Genomic DNA, 20,243 nt, shown 5'->3' on the forward strand with positions numbered 1-20,243 from the left:
TATCTCCAGCAGAGCCTGAAATATAGTAGATACCTCTTTGGGTGCTGTTTGATCTATAGTGATCCCCCATTTGCTCAGACCAGTACTATTTACAGAAGGGAGACCCCATGGTCATATCTGTATTATATGATCATGGTCCCTCTGCCAAAGCTGACATGTCTAGGAAAGGGCTCCTGATCTAAACTGGGCCAGTAATAGTTCTTTTTTATCCCTTTGAGTGTGTTTTTTTCTGTTTGTTTGAATTGGATATGGGAAAGAGTCAGCATGTGGTGGTGAGAGCCACAATAGATGATGCTTGGAATTTGCCAAGGGCTATTTACCTCAACCTGGAGATTAAGCTATTGTTTGCTTGCTTGCTTGTTTTTAAATAACAGCTCTATTGAGATGTAATTCACAAACCATAAATTTCACCATTTTAGTGTCCGTAATTCAGTGATTTTTAACATATTCAGTTATATACCCCTTACCTCTAATGCTAAAATATTTCTATCACTCCACAATGAAATCTTGTACTCATTAGCAGTCCCTTCCCTTTCCCCCATCCCCCCATTCCCTGCAAGCCATTCATCTATTTTTTCATCTCTTTATGGTCTATTCTACACATTATATACAAGTGGGATCACATGAGGAAGCCATTCTTAAGTAAAAGTGACTAAAGCTAACGCACAGAAAAGAGAGACAAAGGGAGGGAGGGAAAGAGACTAACTTATTTAACTCAGATGTGTATAAAGAGTTATTTTGTCTATAAGTAATTTAAATATCCTCCCTAGACTCTTACCCACTAATCAAGAGGGAAAAATACTGTCCAATATATTTTAAAGATTAGTCCAATCCAACAATGTAAAGCATTAACTCAGATTCTCTTGAAGAAACAGGCAAATCCTTGGTAATATGAATCCTCCTTGGGTTCAGTGGACAGAGGATATGCTTTGGAATTAGACTGTGCTAGATTTAAATCCAGGTGCCATCACCAACCAGCTACATCACCTTGGGCTAGTTCCTTCCTTGGAGTCTCAATTTCTTTTTCTGATAAATCAGGATAATAATTCACAGAGCTTTTGGAAAGATAAGGTGAGATAATATAAGACTATAATATAGTTCCTGGAATAGGTGATAAATTCCATTCTCCCCTGGGAGCATAGGCATCTGTATGGAGTGAAGGAATGGCAGAGTCCACTGGGAAGGGGTATTTTCCCTGCTATAGTGTGGAGTTGTTGGGGAGGAAGCTGCCCCACCAAGGATTATATTTTTTAACTTCACTTGTGTGAACTGGCCACGAGCTACATTTCCCTAGTGGACTGTAAGGGATGTCAATTGCTCTGGGCCAGGGTTTAAAGAGGGGAGGGTTCTCTCTTCCCCTTTTCCCATATCTGACTCCAAAGCCCTTTCAGATACCAGAGCTACAAGACTGTAGGGACTTGTTCCTTGAATGACTACATGGAGGAAAACTGCCTGCCAAGCAGGAACAAAAGTGTTGGATTCTTTTATGAGCAAGGAATGAACTTTTATTGTGTTAAGCCATTGAAGTTTGGAATGTATTGATGACAGCAGCTAGCATTTCTCTAATATAATATTCAGTGAGGCTCTATCCTTGGGACCTTGTTGAGAAAACACAGATTATACTATCCTGAAGTTCACTGCCTTTGATTCTTCATGGAATAACCAAACGTCATTCATTGCATCCAATGCCAGTTATGTTATCCTTATGAAAGGATTTTTCAGGAAGATCAATGAAATAAAACTAAAATTCATGAGGCTATTCCATGACTTTGAATTATTTTTTCTACCCTCATTCAATATTCATCAAGAAATATTTATTGAGCACCTTGGTTGGAAGAGAGAGACTAGTGAAGATACATTTTTAAAAATAGAATTACCAGACTGGGTAATTGGAAGGTTGAGCTCAAGGCAAGGGCTATCATGATAGCCTTTCTGAAAACCTGCTGACTTTTCAAATTATGTTTGATGATTGTGTCCACCTTTAGGTCTTTGGCTGTTGCTTATCAGATCTAATACACCTAATTTAAAAAATTATTTCCTTCATATTAAGCCAGGGAAAACCTATTGCCACAGGAAGTTCTAAGCATCATAACTGATATCGTTGTTAAGAGTACAGAGACTGAGAGAGCCTGGACAAGATGGCAGAGTAGGAAGACCCTGAGCTCACCTCCTCTCTCAAATATTTACAGAGCAACTATTGATAATACTGCAATCTAGCAGAAAAGGCCTTCTACAACTAAAGATATAAAAGAAGGAACCACTCAAGACACAGGTAGGGGGTTTGTAGTCATGGTAAAGTCAAGACCATAGCTCTGGATGGGCAATCCACAAACGGGAGGACAATTACAGTTGTAGAGGTTCTCCCTAAGGAGCAGTGAATCTGAGCTCCATGCCAGGCTCCTCAGCCTAGGGGGTCCCACACCAGGAATATGAGCCCTCAGAATGTTTGGCTTTGAAGGCCAGTGGGGCCTACTTTGGGAAGATCCAGAGGGCTATGGAAAATAGAGTCTCCACTCTTAAAGCACACAAGATCTCACACATGCCAGGACTCAGGAAAGCAGCAGTAATTTGGAAGCAGGCTGGGCCAGACCCATCTGCCTGTCTTGGAGGGTCTCCTGGAGAGGCAGGAGGCAGCTGGAGCTCACCCTGGGGACACAGACACCGGCAGCAGCCATTTGTGGGAGCTCTTTCTACCCTCTGGACAGCTGGTGCTTGCGAGTGCCATTTTAGAATCCTCCCTCTGGTGAGCAGGGCTACCTGTAGCCTGATGCCAATAAGCTAGACTATAGACAAAAGTACTGGGATGCCTCAGGCGAAACAACTAACTGGGTGGGGCCACAGGCCCACCCATCAGCAGGCAGGCTGCCTTAGGACCTGCTGAACCCACAGCCACCCCAGGACCCAGCCCTACATATCCATGTGCAGCCACTAGACTGAGGATCCCCAGGGCCCTGCAACCAGTGACCCTAGGCCTTAGCGCCTCTCACTAGTGTGTCTGTACTAGCCCCAGAATCCCCTAGGCTCCACCCATCAGCTGCAGACACCAACTCCAGGACCCCTAGGCCTTGGAGCCAGAGACTCCAGGACCCACTTAGGCACCAGCTCCAGGACTCCCTGAGCCCCAGACCCACCCACCCGTGGGCTAACAGGGACTCTAAAAGCCCTGAAGTGAGAAACACTGGAACCCAGCTCCATCCACCAGGGGGCCAGCACTAGACCCACGAACCCCTGGGCTGCATCCCTATATACCAAAGGCTAGGAACAGCCCTGGGACACCTTAGACCCATCAGCAGGCTGATACCAGCTTTGAGGACCCCAGCCAGAGACTCTTTGACCCAACTTCATCCACCAGTGAGCTGGCATGAACCCTGGTCTCAGTCTTGCCCCCCTGAAGGCAGATACAAGCCCTGGAAAACCCCAGGCCCTAGCCTCACCCATCAACAAGCCAACACCAGCTCCAAGATACCTTGGACTCCTCTACCAGTGGCCATGAGATCCATCCCCACTCACCATGGGGCCACCACCAGCTGTGGGACAAACAGGAACACACAGCCAACCCTGTTAGGAACAAGTCCCATACACCAGCAGGTCAACAATGGATCCAGGACCCCCACCCCCACAACCACCCACCCCAGAACACAGCTCTGCCCACCAGTGAGCCAGCATTAGACCTGCAACATCCAGGGTTCCACAGCCGGCTACCTGTGACCTGGCCCCACCAAATAGTACTGGGAGTCTCCACCCAATGCAGGTACTGGCAACCAATTGAACCAGGGGCCAGCCACACCTACCAAACTGCCCACAGTAGTCAGCCAGCCATACAAAAGGACCCATGCAGCCCACATAGGGGGAAATCTTAGTGCATATAGCTCTGGTGACCAGAGGGGAGTGTACTGCTGGGATGCCTAGGACATATCCTAGGAAACGTCACTTCTCCAAGATCAGGAAATGTAACCAATATACCAGATAAATAGAAATAAAAGCAGCACATTAGGTAAAATGAGGTGACAGAGGAACATGCTCTAAGCAAAGGGTCAAGATAAAGTCCTGTGAGAAGAATGAAGAGAAGGGGAGATAGACAGCCTAATTGATAAAGAGTTTAGGTAATGATTATAAATATGATCAAAGAAGTCAGGAGAAGAATGAATGAATGAAATCTGAGAATGATACAAACAAATGGAAGATATCCTGTTTCCTTGGTCTGGAAGAGTTAATATTGTTAAAATGTCCATACTACCCAAAACAATCTATAGTTTTAATGCAACCCCTAACAAAATACCTGACTTTTTTTTTTATTTACAGAACTAGAACCAATGATATTAAAATTTATATGGAAACTCAAAAGACCCCAGATTGCCAAAAAAAAATTGAGAAAAAAGAACAAAGCTGGAGGTATCAAGTTCTTTGACTTCAGACTATACTACATAGGTACAATAATCAAAACAGCCTGGTATTGGCACAAAAAAAGATTTATAAATCAGTGGAACAGAACAGAAAGTCCAGAAGTAAACCCACACACATATAGTTAATTAATCTCTTACAAAGGAGGCAAGAATATACCTGGAGAAGATACATGGAGAAATGAAACTCTCTTCACTAAGTCGTGCTGGGAAAACTGGGAAGCTGCTTGTAAAAGAATGAGATTAGAACATTTCCTCACACCATATACAAAAGTAAATTCAAATGATTTAAAGAACTACATGCAAACAGAATCCAACAACACATAAAAAAGATTATACATCATGACCAAACGGGTTCATCCCAGGGACACAAGGCTGTAATACATCACATCAACAAGAGAAAGGACAAAAACCACATGATCATCTCAATCGATGCAGAAAAAGCATTTGATAAAATTCAACATCCATTTATGATAAAAACTCTCGCCAAAGTGGGTATAGAGGGAACATATCTCAACATAATAAAAGCTATATATGACAAACATACAGCCAGCATAGTACTCAACAGTGAAAAACTCAAAAGCTTCCCACTCAAATCTGGGACAAGACAAGGATGCCCACTATCACCACTCCTATTCAATATAGTCCTGGAAGTCCTAGCCACAGCAGTCAGGCAAGAGAAAGAAATAAAAGGGATCCCAATTGGAAAAGAAGAGGTAAAAGTGTCATTATATGCTGATGACATGTTACTATATATAGAAAACCCTAAAAGGTCCACACAAAAGCTACTAGAGCTGATTGAAGAATTCAGCAAGGTAGCAGGTTACAAAATTAACGTTCAAAAATCAGTTGCATTTCTTTACACTAACGATAAATCAACAGAAAATAAAAGTAAAGAAACAATCCCCTTTAAAATAGCACCCAAAGTAATAAAATATCTGGGAATAAATCTAACCAAGAAGGTGAAAGAATTATACACAGAAAACTATAAACCATTGATGAAGGAAATTAAAGAAGACTTTAAAAAATGGAAAGATATTCCATGCTCCTGGATTGGAAGAATCAATATTGTTAAAACGGTCACACTGCCCAAGGCAATCTACAGATTTAATGCAATCCCTATCCAATTACCCAGGACATATTTCACAGAACTAGAACAAATCATAATAAAATTTATATGGAACCATCAAAGACCTAGAATTGCCAAAGCATTACTGAAGAGAAAAAAAGAGGCTGGAGGAATAACTCTCCCAGACTTCAGACAATACTATAGAGCTACAGTCATCAAGACAGCATGGTATTGGTACCAAAACAGACATATAGACCAATGGAACAGAATAGAGAGCCCAGAAATGAACCCACAAACTTTTGGTCAACTCATCTTCGACAAAGGAGGCAAGAATATACAATGGAATAAAGACAGTCTCTTCAGCAAATGGTGTTGGGAAAACTGGACAGCAGCATGTAAAACAATGAAGCTAGAACACACCCTTACACCATATACAAAAATCAACTCAAAATGGATTAAAGACTTAAACATAAGACAAGATACAATAAACCTCCTAGAGGAAAACATAGGCAAAACATTATCTGACATACATTTCAAAAATTTTCTCCTAGAAGAAATAAAAGCAAGAATAAACAAATGGGACCTAATGAAACTTACAAGCTTCTGCACAGCAAAGGAAACCAGAAGTAAAACAAGAAGAAAACCTTCGGAATGGGAGAAAATTTTTGCAAGTGAAACCGACAAAGGCTTGATCTCCAAAATATATAAGCAGCTCATACGACTCAATAAGAAAAAAATAAACAACCCAATCCAAAAATGGGCAGAAGACCTAAACAAGCAATTCTCCAAGGAAGACATACAAATGATCAAAAAGCACATGAAAAAATGCTCAATATCACTAATTATCAGAGAAATGCAAATCACAACTACAATGAGGTATCACCTCACACCAGTCAGAATGGCCGTTGTTCAAAAATCCACAAATGACAAATGCTGGAGAGGCTGTGGAGAAAAGGGAACCCTCCTACACTGCTGGTGGGAATGCAGTTTGGTGCAGCCACTATGGAAAACAGTGTGGAGATTCCTCAAAAGACTAGGAATAGACTTACCATATGACCCAGGAATCCCACTCCTGGGTATATATCCAGAGGGAACTCTAATGAGAAAAGATATGTGCAGCCCAATGTTCATAGCAGCACTATATACAGTAGCCAAGACATGGAAACAACCTAAATGTCCATCAACAGATGAGTGGATAAAGAAGCTATGGTATATTTATACAATGGAATACTACTCAGCCATAAAAAAGAATAAAATAATACCATTTGCAGCAACATGGATTGACCTAGAGGTCATCATTCTAAATGAAGCCAGAAAGAGAAAGAAAAATACCATATGGTATCACTCATATGTAGAATCAAAAAAAAAAAAAAGACACTACGAACTCATCTACAAAACAGACTTGCAGACTTAGTAAACAATCTTACGGTTACCGGGGAAAGGGGGTGGGAGGGGATAAATCTGGGAGTTTGATATTTACAAACATAAGTCACTATATTTAAAAATAGATTTGAAGAATTTCATATAGTACAGGGAACTATGTTCAATATCTTGTAATAACCTTTAATGGAAAAAAATATGAAAAGGAATATATATATATGTATGACTGGGACATTGTGCTGTATCCTAGAGATTGACATAATTGACTGTAATTCAGTTTAAAAAGTAATGGGCAGAAGACCAAATAGACATCTCTCCAAAGACATCCAGATGGCCAACAAGAACATGAAAAGATGCTCAATATCACTGTTACAGAAATGCAAATCAAAACTACAATGAGATATTACCTTATGCCAGTCAGAATGGCCATCATTAAAAACTCCACAAACGATAAATGCTGGAGAGGGTGTTGAGAAAAAGGAACCCTCCTACACTGTTGTTGGGAATGTAAATTGGTGAAGCCACTGTGGAGGACAGTATGGAGAATCCTCAAAAAACTAAAAATAGACACCACATGATCCAGCAATCCCACTCCTGGGCTTATATCTGGAGGAAAATATAACTCGAAAAGTCACGTGAAGCCCAGTGTTCACAGCAGCGCTACCTACAATAGCCAAGACATGGAAACAACCTAAATGTCTATTGACAGATGACTGGATAAAGAAGATGTAGTATATATACAAAATGGAATACTACTCAGCCATAAAAATAATAAAATAATGCCATTTTCAGCAACATGGGTGAATCTGGAGATTGTCATTCTAAGTGAAATAAGTCAGAAAGAAAAAGAAAAATATCATGTGATATCACTTATATGTGGAACCAAAAAAAAAAAAAAAGACCCAAATGAACATATCTACAAAAGAGAAACAGACTCACAGACATAGAAAACAAACTTATGGTTACCAAGGGTTAAAGAGGGTGGGAAGGAATAAATTGGGAATTTGAAATTTGCACCTCTTGGGGGGTGATGGAAATGTTAGCTATCTTGATTGTGATGGTGGTTTCATTGGTTTATCCATCTATCAAAATTCATAAAATTGTACAGCTCAAATATGTGTAGCTACTGTATGGGAATCATACCACAATAAAGGTGTTAAGAATAAACAAATGGGACCTAGTTAGACTGAAATGTTTTCACACAACAATAGAAACCACTGACAAAATGAAAAGACAGCCTACGGAATGGGAGAAAATATTTGCAAATAATATGACTGATAAGGCGTTAACATACAAGGTATATAAATAGCTTATCCAATTCAGTATCAGGAAAACAAACAACTTGATTAAAAATGGGCAGAAGACCTGAATAGGTATTTTTTCAAAGAAGACATAGATGGCCAACAGGTAAATTAAAAGATGCTCAACAGAACTAATTAGAGAAATGCATCTCAAAACCCACAATAAGATACCACCTCATACCTGTCAGAATGGCTATCATTAAAAAAAAGTCTACAAGTAACAAATGTTGGCAAAGATGTGGAGAAAAGGGAACCCTTGTACACTGTTGATAGGAATGTAAATTGGTGGAGTCACTATAGAAAACAGTATGGACATTCCTCAAAACTCTAAAAATAAAACAACCACATGATCCAGCAATTCCACTCCTGGCTATTTATCCAAAGGAAACGAAAACATGAATTTGAAAAGATACATGCACCCTAATGTTCACAGCAGCATAATTTACAATAACCAAGATTTGGAAACAACCTAAGTGTTCATCAACAGATGAATGGATAAAGAAGACATGGTATATATACACAATGAAATACAACTCAGCCATTAAAAAGAATGAAATCTTGCCATTAATAGCAACATGAATGGACTTGAAAAATATGCTTAGTGAAATAGGTTAAGACAGAGAAAGAAAAAAACTGTATGTTCTCACTTACATGTGGAATCCAAGAAATCAAACGAGTGAATGTAATAAAACTGAAACAGACTCACAGATGTAGAGAACAAAGTACTGGTTATCAGTGGGGAGAGAGCAGGGAGAGGTTGCAATATTGGAGTAGGGGATTAAGAGGTACAAACTACAATGTAAATAAGCTACAAGGACATATTCTACATCACAGGGAAGAGAGACAATATTTTACAAAAAACTATAAATGGAGTGTAATTTATAAAAGTTATGAATCACTGCATTGTACACTTGAAATACAGTATTGTATATCAACTGTACCTCAATTTAAAAAAAGGGTGCAGAGACCACCCCCAGAAGTGGGGATTTACAATGTGAGGCTTTGGAGACACTGAAATCTATATTCAAATCCTGTCTTCAACCTTTCTGAGATTTACTTCCCTCATCTGTAAAACATGAAATTGAATGCCTATTTCATAGTGTTTTAAAGAAGATTTTAAGTCATTTACATACAATAAGGAATACTCTGGTAAATTCCCAATAAAAGGGACCATGCTTGATTATTGCCCCCAAGAAATCCCACGTAACCCACAAACTCAGCTCTCCTAAGACCTCAAGAGCTACAAGCACCACTTGGTGGCTTGGGTCCTCTCCTTCCTCCACGTCCGTGGGGGCCCTCTGCCCAAGCCTGACTCCAGTATATGTACTGTATCCATGTCTGTGCATGATAGCACATGCCTACCGACACATGCATGCACAAACATGGACACACACACATACATGTGAACATAGTCTTATACGTTTTTCTTCTGTCAGAGTATTCACAATGAGAGGCAGCTTAGTTTCCTATGTGAAGTTTCTGAAGACTCTGCTATTTCACCTGCGCTATTTTACCTCTACTCAGCTTCCTGAATGAAATGTACTCACTTGGTTTTGTTTTGCTAGTGCCTGCTTTAGGTTGCTTATTATTATTGGTTAGTCCTAAAGAAGAGCAAAAACTCAGTGCATCTCACATAGAAACAAAGGCCCAGCATTTTCAAAAATCATCTCGAGTAATAATCTATTAGTAAGCTAAATTAGAATTAGATAAAAATGATCTCATGTTTCCAGGAATTTTTTAAGCCCTGGTGTAAATTGAACATGCCCAGGTTTTCTGTAAAAACACTTGAGCTGGTGATGTGCTTAATAAACTCTGACCTTTCGTCTGAAAACACACTGTAAAATGGAATGATTGTGAGAAAGTGGAAAGAGAAGAGGCTTTAGAGTCAGACAAAGGTTTGCTTCCAACCACTGCTATGTGGTCTTAAGCAAGTTACTAAACCTCTCTAGGCTTTGCTTTCTCAAATTAAAAAGTAGCCGTATGGTCCAGCAATCCCACTTCTGAGTATATAACCAGAGGAAATGAAATCAGCATCTCGAAGAGATACCTGCACTCCCATATTCACTGAAGTACCACTCACAACTGACAAGACATAAAAACAACTTAAGTGTCGGTCAGCAGATGAATGGAGACAATTATATATGCAATATATGTGCACACACGGGAGTATTTTTTAGTCATAAAATAGAAATCTTGTCATCTGTGACAACATGGATGAATCTGATGGGCATTATGCTGAGTGAAGTAAGTCAGCCACAGAAAGACAAATACTGCATGATATCCTATGTGGACTCTTAAAAAAAAAAGTCCAACGTAACAGAAGTAGAGAGTAGAAAGATAGTTACCAGGGGCTGGAGGTGTGGGGAATGGGGAGATGTTGGTCAAAGGATACCAAAATGAGTAATTTCTGGGGGTCTAATGTCCAGCATAGTTAATAATACTGTATTGTATCCCTGAAATTGTTAAAAGAGTAAGTATTATGTGTTTAAGGTATTAGCAGAGTTACTTAGCATGAATGAGGTAATTATTTCACAATGTATATCAAATCGTCACATTGTATGCCTTAAATATACACAAATTTCTTTGTCAATTATACCTCAATAAGACGAGAAGAAACTAAAAATAAAGGTCAAAAAATAAAATAAGGTTAATACTACATAGTTCATAAAGTTCTTGTGATAATTATATGAGATCATGCAAACAGAGAGCCTAGTTCAGTGAAAGGCTAAATTGTAATTTCTGGCTGTGCCATTATTTACTCAATTCATCTTTCATATCACAGTGCAGCCATTAGAGGAAAATGTGCCTCATGTATGTACCACTTTTCTAATTGTCTGCCGGTATATGATGCCAATTACATGAGTTTTAATTATGCTGTACTTGAATTACAGGCAGGCTGGGGAACTGAATTCCAATCAGCAAAAATGCTTAGTTCCAACCAGTGTGGGTCTGTGTTCTGTGATCACCTGTGCTTGTTATCTTTGGAGTTTAAGTGGCCAGAGTTGATTTCCTTTGCTTCCAACCTTAGGCTAAGACCTAGCCATCTTCAGCAGCATTCCTGCAGCAGCAGGGTGAATAAAGGAGCATAATGGAAAAGTTCAGATTTTCGAATGAGAACTATCTGGTTTCAAATTCTGCCGCTGTTACCAGCTACACTGATTTTGGGAAGTCTCTTAACCTCTCTCAGCATTAGTTTTACCTCCCAAATGTGTGGCAATACAATGACAACTTAAGAGAGTCTCCTTGGCTTCAGTCCTTACCCCTTCAAATCTGTATTCCAGCCTATTCCCGGAATGATCTTTCTAAAGTATAAATCAGATTATATTTCTCCCTCGGTTAAACTCTTCAAAGACTGGCTGCGTTAGAATTAGTTGTTCTTGGTGTGGAGGGCTGTTGAAAAATACAGGTTCTCTGCCCTCCCCCTTTCCCAGCCTTAGTAAATCATAATCTCCCAGCATGAGTCCAGGTATCTATAATTTCATGTGGCTCCCCTGGGAATCACAGGGTTTACATTCACTAGCCTAACCTCTCCATGATCCAGCCCCAGCCTCTGCTCAGCGTTATCTCACACTCCCACCCCACGTCACAGGCTATTTCTGTAGCTATACCAACAGCTGACAGCTTTCCTAACATGCTATGTGTCTGCCCTCGTTTTTGTAGCTTCCTCTGCTGGAAAGACTTTCATATCTGGCTTTTCTACTATGTAATCCCATACACATTTTACAGTACTCAGATAAGCCCTACTTCTGTAGAGATTTTTCCTGCCTCACTCCTAGAAAGAACTGAATACTCTTCTTAGGCCCCAAAATGTGCAGTACAGACTTGAAAATCAAGTGGCTACCTCTCCAATACAGTCGTCTTCTGCCTGTAAGGCCCTAAACTGCTGTATCTGATTGTCTTACATGTCCATGTATCATTGGCACCTGCATGCAGTGCATGCTCAACAAAGTTTTGATGGGGAAATGAAGCCCATCTTTTGAAATTATGAACTCTGGTACAGAGACATGTAGCTTTGATGAATGAGGGCACAGAACTACAAGTTGTAAATGATCTCTTTGCCTTTGATATGGTAAGAAACAAATCAGTGTCTCTCTTTGGATCATTAAACTTGGACCATCTCATCTGGGGCTTTGGAGAAGCTGTTTCTGTTCTGCCTTCTATTTTTTTGGGCAGTCAGTGGTTTCAGACATTGTTCTGCAGCTGTGGCATTAAAACAGATGCTGACATGTCAGTACGCCCAAGGAGCAAAGCTTTGTTGGGTGGGACGATTACCAAAGCTTTTCATTTCAGTCCAACCCAGAGATTCAGGGATGATATAAACAGCATGCTGTTTTATCCATCTGTGATTGCCCAGCGAAGTATGCTGTATTTTATGGGCAACCTGGTGGCAGGAGATATATTGTCCAGTGTTTTTTCTACCTGCTTTTGATTTATGATTGAAGGTCAGATATATTATGGCTCACCTGCCAATGCTAACTACCTTTCATAAAATTATGGTCCTGCTGAATGGATGAATGCCCCTTAGTACACACTTTCCATCAGTTTCGTAGGTAACAGTTACTGATGCCAGTTGGTTCTTGGCAATAGTATTAAACTTCAAGCCACAGACAATGGGGACCCTTGGACCTTCTGATGTGTGGCTCAGCCCTTACGATCTTTACAGGGAATACAAATAATGACACTCAATCAGGCTGATCTTTCTCCTGCTCTCCTTAAGCTTCTTTTCCTCTCCAGTGTCACATTCCACTGCTGTAAAGAAGTTAAGGATCTGTCAAACAGGTATTTATTCTATGCTGAGTCAGGAATTCACTCTACAGCTATGTATGTTTCATTCTTTGTCCATCTAGGAGCAGTGATTTTGGGCTCCAGTTAGGTGATGAATTCTGTTGAGAAACCTCAGAGGAAGAAGGCACATCTACATTGCGGTCTAAAGGATGCAGCTGGCCGTAACTGGGAAAACGAGGTATAGGTGTGCAGATCACAGCCCCTGTCTCTCATGTTCCTGCAGTTCTTGACCTCCTATAAGGTGTTCCCATGTGTGACCTCAAGGTGGTACAGCAGAATGCTGAGAGAAAGTAGTCTAAAGCTAGACTGGAACTGGATTTGGTTCCTGCTGGAATTGCAAATGACTGGCCTTGAATTTCTCTCTGCGCTCCCAGGGATAGAGGTGACAAAGTACCCTATGCAGCAGAGAGTAAGCGTCTGGTCAACAGTAGCTATTTTTTGTTTTTTCCTTTTGGACATCAAAAGAGTCTACTGACCCACACATCACCACCCCTAATCTATAACTTTTAATTATTAACAACCACTTTTAGTTATTTCTTCTGAATGCTATCTCCCTATCTAAATAATATGCTATGCTATGTGGGCATTTGTCTTATCGATTTCAGACATTATCCATTGGTGTCCTGCTATGACAGGATTTAGACAATTTACACCAAGTTCAACTCTTGTCTTCCTGCTTCTAATATAACTCAATAATTGCTATTTTTATAGTTTTTAATTAGCATTTTAGCTAGTGACTTTATCAATGCCCACCTTCACAAGTGATTATTAATACTAATATGTTAATCCACAGTGTATGTCTGCTTCTGCGTGGTAACAAGGTGAGAGTTCTGTAAAGGTCATCTCATCTACAGTTCTCCAAAGATATAAATATTGTGACTTTAGCAAAATATTTATGATCCTTTAGCATGATTTTAGTATTTTTTTCCCCAGAAATACAAATTTTCTAGAAATGGCTTCTCTGAACATGTTATCGGAAAAAGTAAGTCACCTTAATAACTTCCCACTAAGAAGACTATGTACTGAGCCTAAGATGTAATAGGACAGGGGAGAGACTGAAAGCATGAGCTCAGGACACAGGAGGTCATGCAGCAAAGCTATGCTTTAGCTCCTTTAATTACATGCTGTGTTCGTTTGGGTCGGTTATCCTCTCCTAGTCTCATTCCCTCTTTTTTTTTTTTCTTTTGTAAAATGAGAATAACAAATATAATAAAATTCATAGGAATTTTATGTCAATGGATTTAAAAAAAAATGGTAAAACATTTAAAACAGTCTCTGGCCCATAGTTAGTACTTCTAAATGCAAACTCCTCTCCCAATAGCAGAGCTGCCCTGAGAATGTCCAAAATCTAGTAGCTATGGAGGCAGACCAAAGAGGAACAGAAAACTCCTAGCAACAAGGAGGGAATCTAAAGGAAGTCATCACAGCTATTTTCAAGTATAATTTTAAAGAACTTCTGTTTGCCAAACAGTGTTACAGAGAAAAACCATTTAGAAGATGTCCAGCAAACTGTGGGTGCAGCACCATTTATGACCTCTCCAAAACATTTTTCATTTGTAGCCTCCCTAATAGCAATGCCCAGGGAAGGGGAGGCAGCACAACTCAGCACTGCATCGTCCATGCTCCGTGGCCACTGCCAACTGGAAAAGAATGGCTGAACTGTGGTGACTGACAGAAGGCATTCCCACGGCATGCGTGAAAATCGAAGGTTGCCTAGTTGAGCTTCTTTGACATAATCAGGTAGGAACACTGAGACTGAATAGTCCAGATTTTTCATCGACTAAGACTAATGACTGAGCACCTTGCATACACAGGCACTCTTGTCTTTGGCTTAGCGTAGTGGAATACAAAGCTCAGTATCTCAAACTGCTGCTGAATTAACAGATGAATGAATGAAGTTTGGAGCTCTTCAATTAAAGTTTTTTTATTATGCACTGTGCCTTGCCTAAAGAGGAGCCCAAGAAATGGTTAATTAGTTAGTAAATTAATTGAGATACAGTGAGCCTGTGACTCAAGCATAATTGTAATTTTTCTTCAACATTTCCAAGCATTTCAAATACCTTTTACTTCTCCTAATGAATGACTTTGAGATTTTTCCAAATATTCACTAGCTGAGAACAGTCAGCATGTTTCCTACAACTTGGCTGGAATTATAACACGTAGAGAGAAAAGCAGGCTAATTTTTTAAATGGAGTATGAGAGGTTCCTTGTCGGGGATTGGATTGCTCCAACAGTTCTTAACTCTTAGTGACTGGCGTAAAAAAAAAAAAATCTTTGGTGTTGAAAATAAAGACATTTTTTGGTTGTCACACTAGCCATAGCAGTATGCTTAATACTCTTCTGCTTGTAGGCCCCTGAGAAAAGTTTCTTTCCGTGAAAGAGACCAACAGTATGTTGACTCATTAATCTTTCCCTTTTTAGCTTTTGGTTATTCTGACAATTTGAGCTTCAGAGTGTAGACCTTAGGCCACCTTTAAGACACGATATTAAAACTATTAGATATGGTCATGAGCCTTCCGAGAAATCTTCATGCATGTGTGGGAACATGGACTACTGCATCTCAAAGCATCATCTATCTGTCTCATCAATATTTGAAAATGCTTAAAGGAACAAAGAACTACAACATGGGCCATCCCATGGGCACCGACTCCCAAGAAGCCTGTTTGCTTTTCATTCCAGTTACTTGTAATCATAAAGCTACCTGAGTCTAATTGTTTTCCATACAATAGACAGAATACCCTCTTAATATTCCTATTACTAAACAAAGCCAGCTGAAACTTTGGACTGGTTTCTGTTATTGGATTTTGATAAATAAATTCTTGATTCAGTTAGGTTTTTCCACCCTTATTCAGAAAGTCCCATTGGCTAACTTTTTAATACTAAAAATGTATTCATGCTGCATTATAAAGGCTCTACATATTTTAAGAACTAGCTAAAACACAAGAGATGCTATGGTTGTTTCATCACTGTAGAGTCTACAGCTGCACTGTCCAAATGTGACTATTTAAAATTTAATTTAATCAAAACTGTTAAAGAGAAAAAACACAGGCTCAAAATGGTGTCACCTGTGCTAAAGCTCATGATACCAAACCCAGACATAATGCCTCATCTAGTTGCAATTTTGACCTTTAGCAGAAATGTAATCTTAATCAGCCTGGAATTTTCTGGTCAGCAGTAATGAGGTTATCAGCCTTGTGAGTCCTCTCTACCCACCCAAGAAGAGGCATCTGCATAATAAAACCCTTGCCCTTCCCTTCCCCTCTCAAAAAAGATTTCCTGTACTAAAAATAATTATAATTCAAAAAGACACATGCACCCCAATGTTCATAGCAGCACTGTTTACAATAGCCAAGACATGGAAAGAACCTAAATGTCTATCGACAGATGACTTGATAAAGAAGTTGTGATACACACACACACACACACACACACACACACACAATGGAATACTACTCAGTGATAAAAAAGAATAAAATAATGCCATTTTCAGCAACATGGATGAACCTGGAGATCATCATTCTAAGTGAAGTAAGCCAGAAAGATAAAGAAAAACACCATATATCACTTATATGTGGATTTTTAAAAAGAAAAAAATTAAGAGAAAAGAAGACAGTAATGAACTTACCTACAAAACAGAAACAGACTCGCAGACACAGTAAACAATCTCATGGTTACTGGGAGAAAGTGGGTGGGAAGGGATAAATTTGGGAGTTTGAGATTTGCAAAAGTTTATCACTACATATAAAAACACATAAAAAACAAATTTCTTTTTTATAACACAGGGAACTCTATTCAATATCTTGTAAATGCATGACTGGGATATTATGCTGTATACCAGAAACTGACATACTGTAACTAACTATACTTCAATTAAAAAAAAGAAAAGGTAATTCTTTGTTTTCTAATAGCCCCCTTCTTCTGATAAAAATCTTCTAATTTGGAGCACTCTTTTGGTTGCTAGAGGGGAGGCAGCCCAATTCATGAATTGCTTAATAAAGCCAACTAGATATTCAAATTTTATCAGTTGGATTTGTTTTTTTAAAAAAATCAAAAATTCAGTTTCTCAATCACTAGAGTCATGCTTTAAGTACTTTGTAGCTGCATATGGCTAGTGTGCTGGACAGCACATATGTGGGACATTCCAATCTCAGCTGAATGTTCTAGTGGACAGCACTGGTCTAGGGTGACCAGAGATACCTCAATTACAGCAGACTTAATTGACATCTGCAGGGGAAGCCACGTGGTGTTTCACTCATCTCCATTAGCTCAGCAAGTCAGTAGGGGATGTTTTTCTCGGGTGACAGATGAAGCCTTCCATAGTCAATTACTTCCTTTGAATTTCAGGATTCTGAAATTCCACGTCACTATTGTTTGGCCCCTGCCCCACTCCCACTTCCCCAAGTAACTCTTCCTTTCTCAAATATTCTTTAAGAATGGCGGCACACTGTCTGGCAGGGGGTAAGGAGAGAAAGGAAAAAGGATTAGAGGGCCCACTGATGTCTAGGCAATAAAACCCCGGCGTTCTGGGTTTAGAAGTTCTCACACTGTAAGACGTTCTAAAGTTTCACTTTAGGAAAAGAGGGAGCCTTTAAAATGTTGATTTCTGCTTTTTCTGGCAAACCTTAACTTCCTGGTTCAAAGAGAAGACGTGTATAAATGAGGCCCACAAGGCTTCCTTGACATCAAGTCGCTCTTACAGCACAACATTTTGATGAGTTAAGTGTAAATGACCCAGAAACATATGGATTAAATTTCCCCCATGATGGTAAGAGGTTAGAAAAATTGAGGAGGAAATGTGCCTGGGAAAATGCATTTGGGGGCTCGCTGGGCCCTCAGCGCTTAAAACTCAGAGCATACCGTCTTGCTGGGAGCAAAATGTAAAGTTGAAATCAGTCACTCTGCTGTGTTCCTCATGCAAAGCTTCCAAGGGAAACTGGAAATGGCATTTGGCTTTTCCTTTTAGGTGACAGAACTATAACCTATGTTGAGAGAGAGTCCTTGGCCATAGCTGGCATAATGGTGAGAAAAGGGGAGTGTCTGGGGGGGGTGGGTGCTCCTTTTCCTATACCAGTGAGCAGAGTCAGCTGATTAGGTGGGGTGGCCCTGGCCCACCAAGGCCTCTTAGAAAAAGCATCATTTTCTGAAAGATGGGCTCTTTTGCATTTAAATGCACCAAGAGAGTCTAACTTGCCTTTTGGGAATCACTGAAAGGTTTGAAGTGGAGGAAAAGACATGATCAGATCATCTGGTGGTGCCGTGCAGGCAGGTACAGAGAAAGAGATGTGAGTAAAGCAGAACAAGTCAGGCAAGAGATGGCGAGGCCCAAAATTCAGGGGGAGATGTGAATATTTCAGAAAAAAGAATGTTAGGGATTAGTGATCCATTTGCTATGGAATATGGAATGAGGGAATGAGGTAAGAGTTAAATCAAATGTACAAAGCCACGTAACTTTTTTCACATCAAACTCTTTTTTATCCCAAAGTTTCTGACTTACGTAAACCAGACAACCAAGAATATTCATTCATTCATTCAATCATTGGTAAGTATTTATTGAGTATGTATCACATGCAAGACATTGTGTTAGGTACTTGAAATAATGGTGCTGAGCTTGGGGACAACTGTTACTGCAATGAGAAAGTTAGCTCACTGGTATCTTCTGATATTGTTTTCCAAACTCATTCCTATAGACCAGGCCAGATCATCAGAGAAACCTAAATCATTCTAATCCAACTAGACTTGTTCAGAATTTTTGCTGTTATACTTCGGCTTGAAGATTTTGAAATAAGCTTGAGTTGAGGGAGAGCTGCCTGCTTTTTCCAAAATCATTTTGTCCGTCTGTAACGTGCCCTTGGCCTGTGCCACTTGGCAGGCAGCAACATGCTGCATTAGAGGAAAATGCCAGTGTTGATACACATCACTACCTCCATGCAGGGCCTTAGACCAAATGCACCAGGTGAGACCACTGCTCCAAAGAAGCCACACCTTCCTTCAAAAGCCAATACACCCTCCTGTGTTGTGGGTGGAAGTGATAGCCTTTCTGTTCATGGCTGGCGTTGTCCAGGGTTAAAAAAAAAAAATTCTATTTTTCTTTCAATTCAAGGTCATATGGTTTGCTGAGTTCCCACTTGATGAATACTATTTTGACATAAGGACTGGAGGGATGAAAGGGGGAAATGGTAAGATTGCCTCCCAGAAAATATTGCATTGACCCAGGTACTCACTCAGTGAAAAAGTGGTAGAGCTGAGATTTAAACTGAGGTCTAGCCAACTTCCTAGTCCATGTTCTTTCCACACCACCATGAGCTATGGAATTGAGGGTAAGTAAACCTAATTAATCTAGTTCATCATCTCCCCTCCAAACTGTACCAATAGATGCCACAGAGAGAGGATGGGGAGAAGGCACTCTGTAGACCAAGGAGTAAAGAACCCAAAATTTTGCACCCCTGAAAGCTACAGACCCTGTACTGTACTACAGAATTTCTAAAACAGCTTAAGCTTAAACTTAAAAGACATGACAGCCTCCAAATATATATTTGCTGAGAAACTCGTGATAATGTAGGGCTATATATACTCTCAACTGGGACTTAACTATGTTTGCTGTGTTTTGTGAAATAGTGTAACTTTTGTGCTATTGTCAGCTGTTAATCGCTGAATTCAATTACTGAGTTCATGTTCTTATCTATATGCCTTCTGTAAGGAAACTGAACTATTTTTTTCTTTACAAAGATAATGCTAATGAATATTAAAGACTTATTTACTTCAATAAAAATGTGATGCTTTTTCTCTTTTCTAGAACTTCCGAGGGCCACCTACTGTTTTCAGAGAAAAAAATTAAGTCCTTTAGAATGTCATAGGTCCTCATGAAAGGCCCATATAACAGAAAGAAAGTTGATGTTAGTGATTAAGAGTAAGGTCTGGAAATAGCCTGAGTTTGGGCCTGGGCTTTGCCTGATTCTTGCTGTATAAGCTGGGGCCAAGTTACATAATCGTCCTGCATCTCAGTTTCCTCATCTAGATAATGGGAAAAGTAGTATTACTACCTCCTAAGCTTGTTTGTGGATTAAATGATTATATTTAAGGTCTTATATATTAAGGTCTTAAGTGCCTGACATATTGTTTTTTTTTTTTTTACAGTTTTTAAAACTTTTTTTTATTGAGTTATAGTCATTTTACAATGTTGTGTCAAATTCCAGTATAGAGCACTATTTTTCAGTTATACATGAACGTATACATATATTGTCACATTTGTCCTGACATATTGTTAATACTCAGTAAATGTCAGCTGTTAACTTTTTTCTGCTGTATTAA

General features: G+C 39.6%; 1 long non-coding RNA gene across 2 annotated transcripts in view; it reads right to left on the minus strand.

The window, feature by feature from the left end:
* LOC140700897 (uncharacterized) overlaps window positions 1-20,243 on the minus strand; it is a 262,804-nt gene that overhangs the window by 57,387 nt on the left and 185,174 nt on the right. The window lies entirely within an intron of this gene.

The sequence above is a fragment of the Vicugna pacos genome, chromosome 13 (assembly GCF_048564905.1).
Source record: "Vicugna pacos chromosome 13, VicPac4, whole genome shotgun sequence".
Lineage (NCBI taxonomy): Eukaryota > Metazoa > Chordata > Mammalia > Artiodactyla > Camelidae > Vicugna > Vicugna pacos.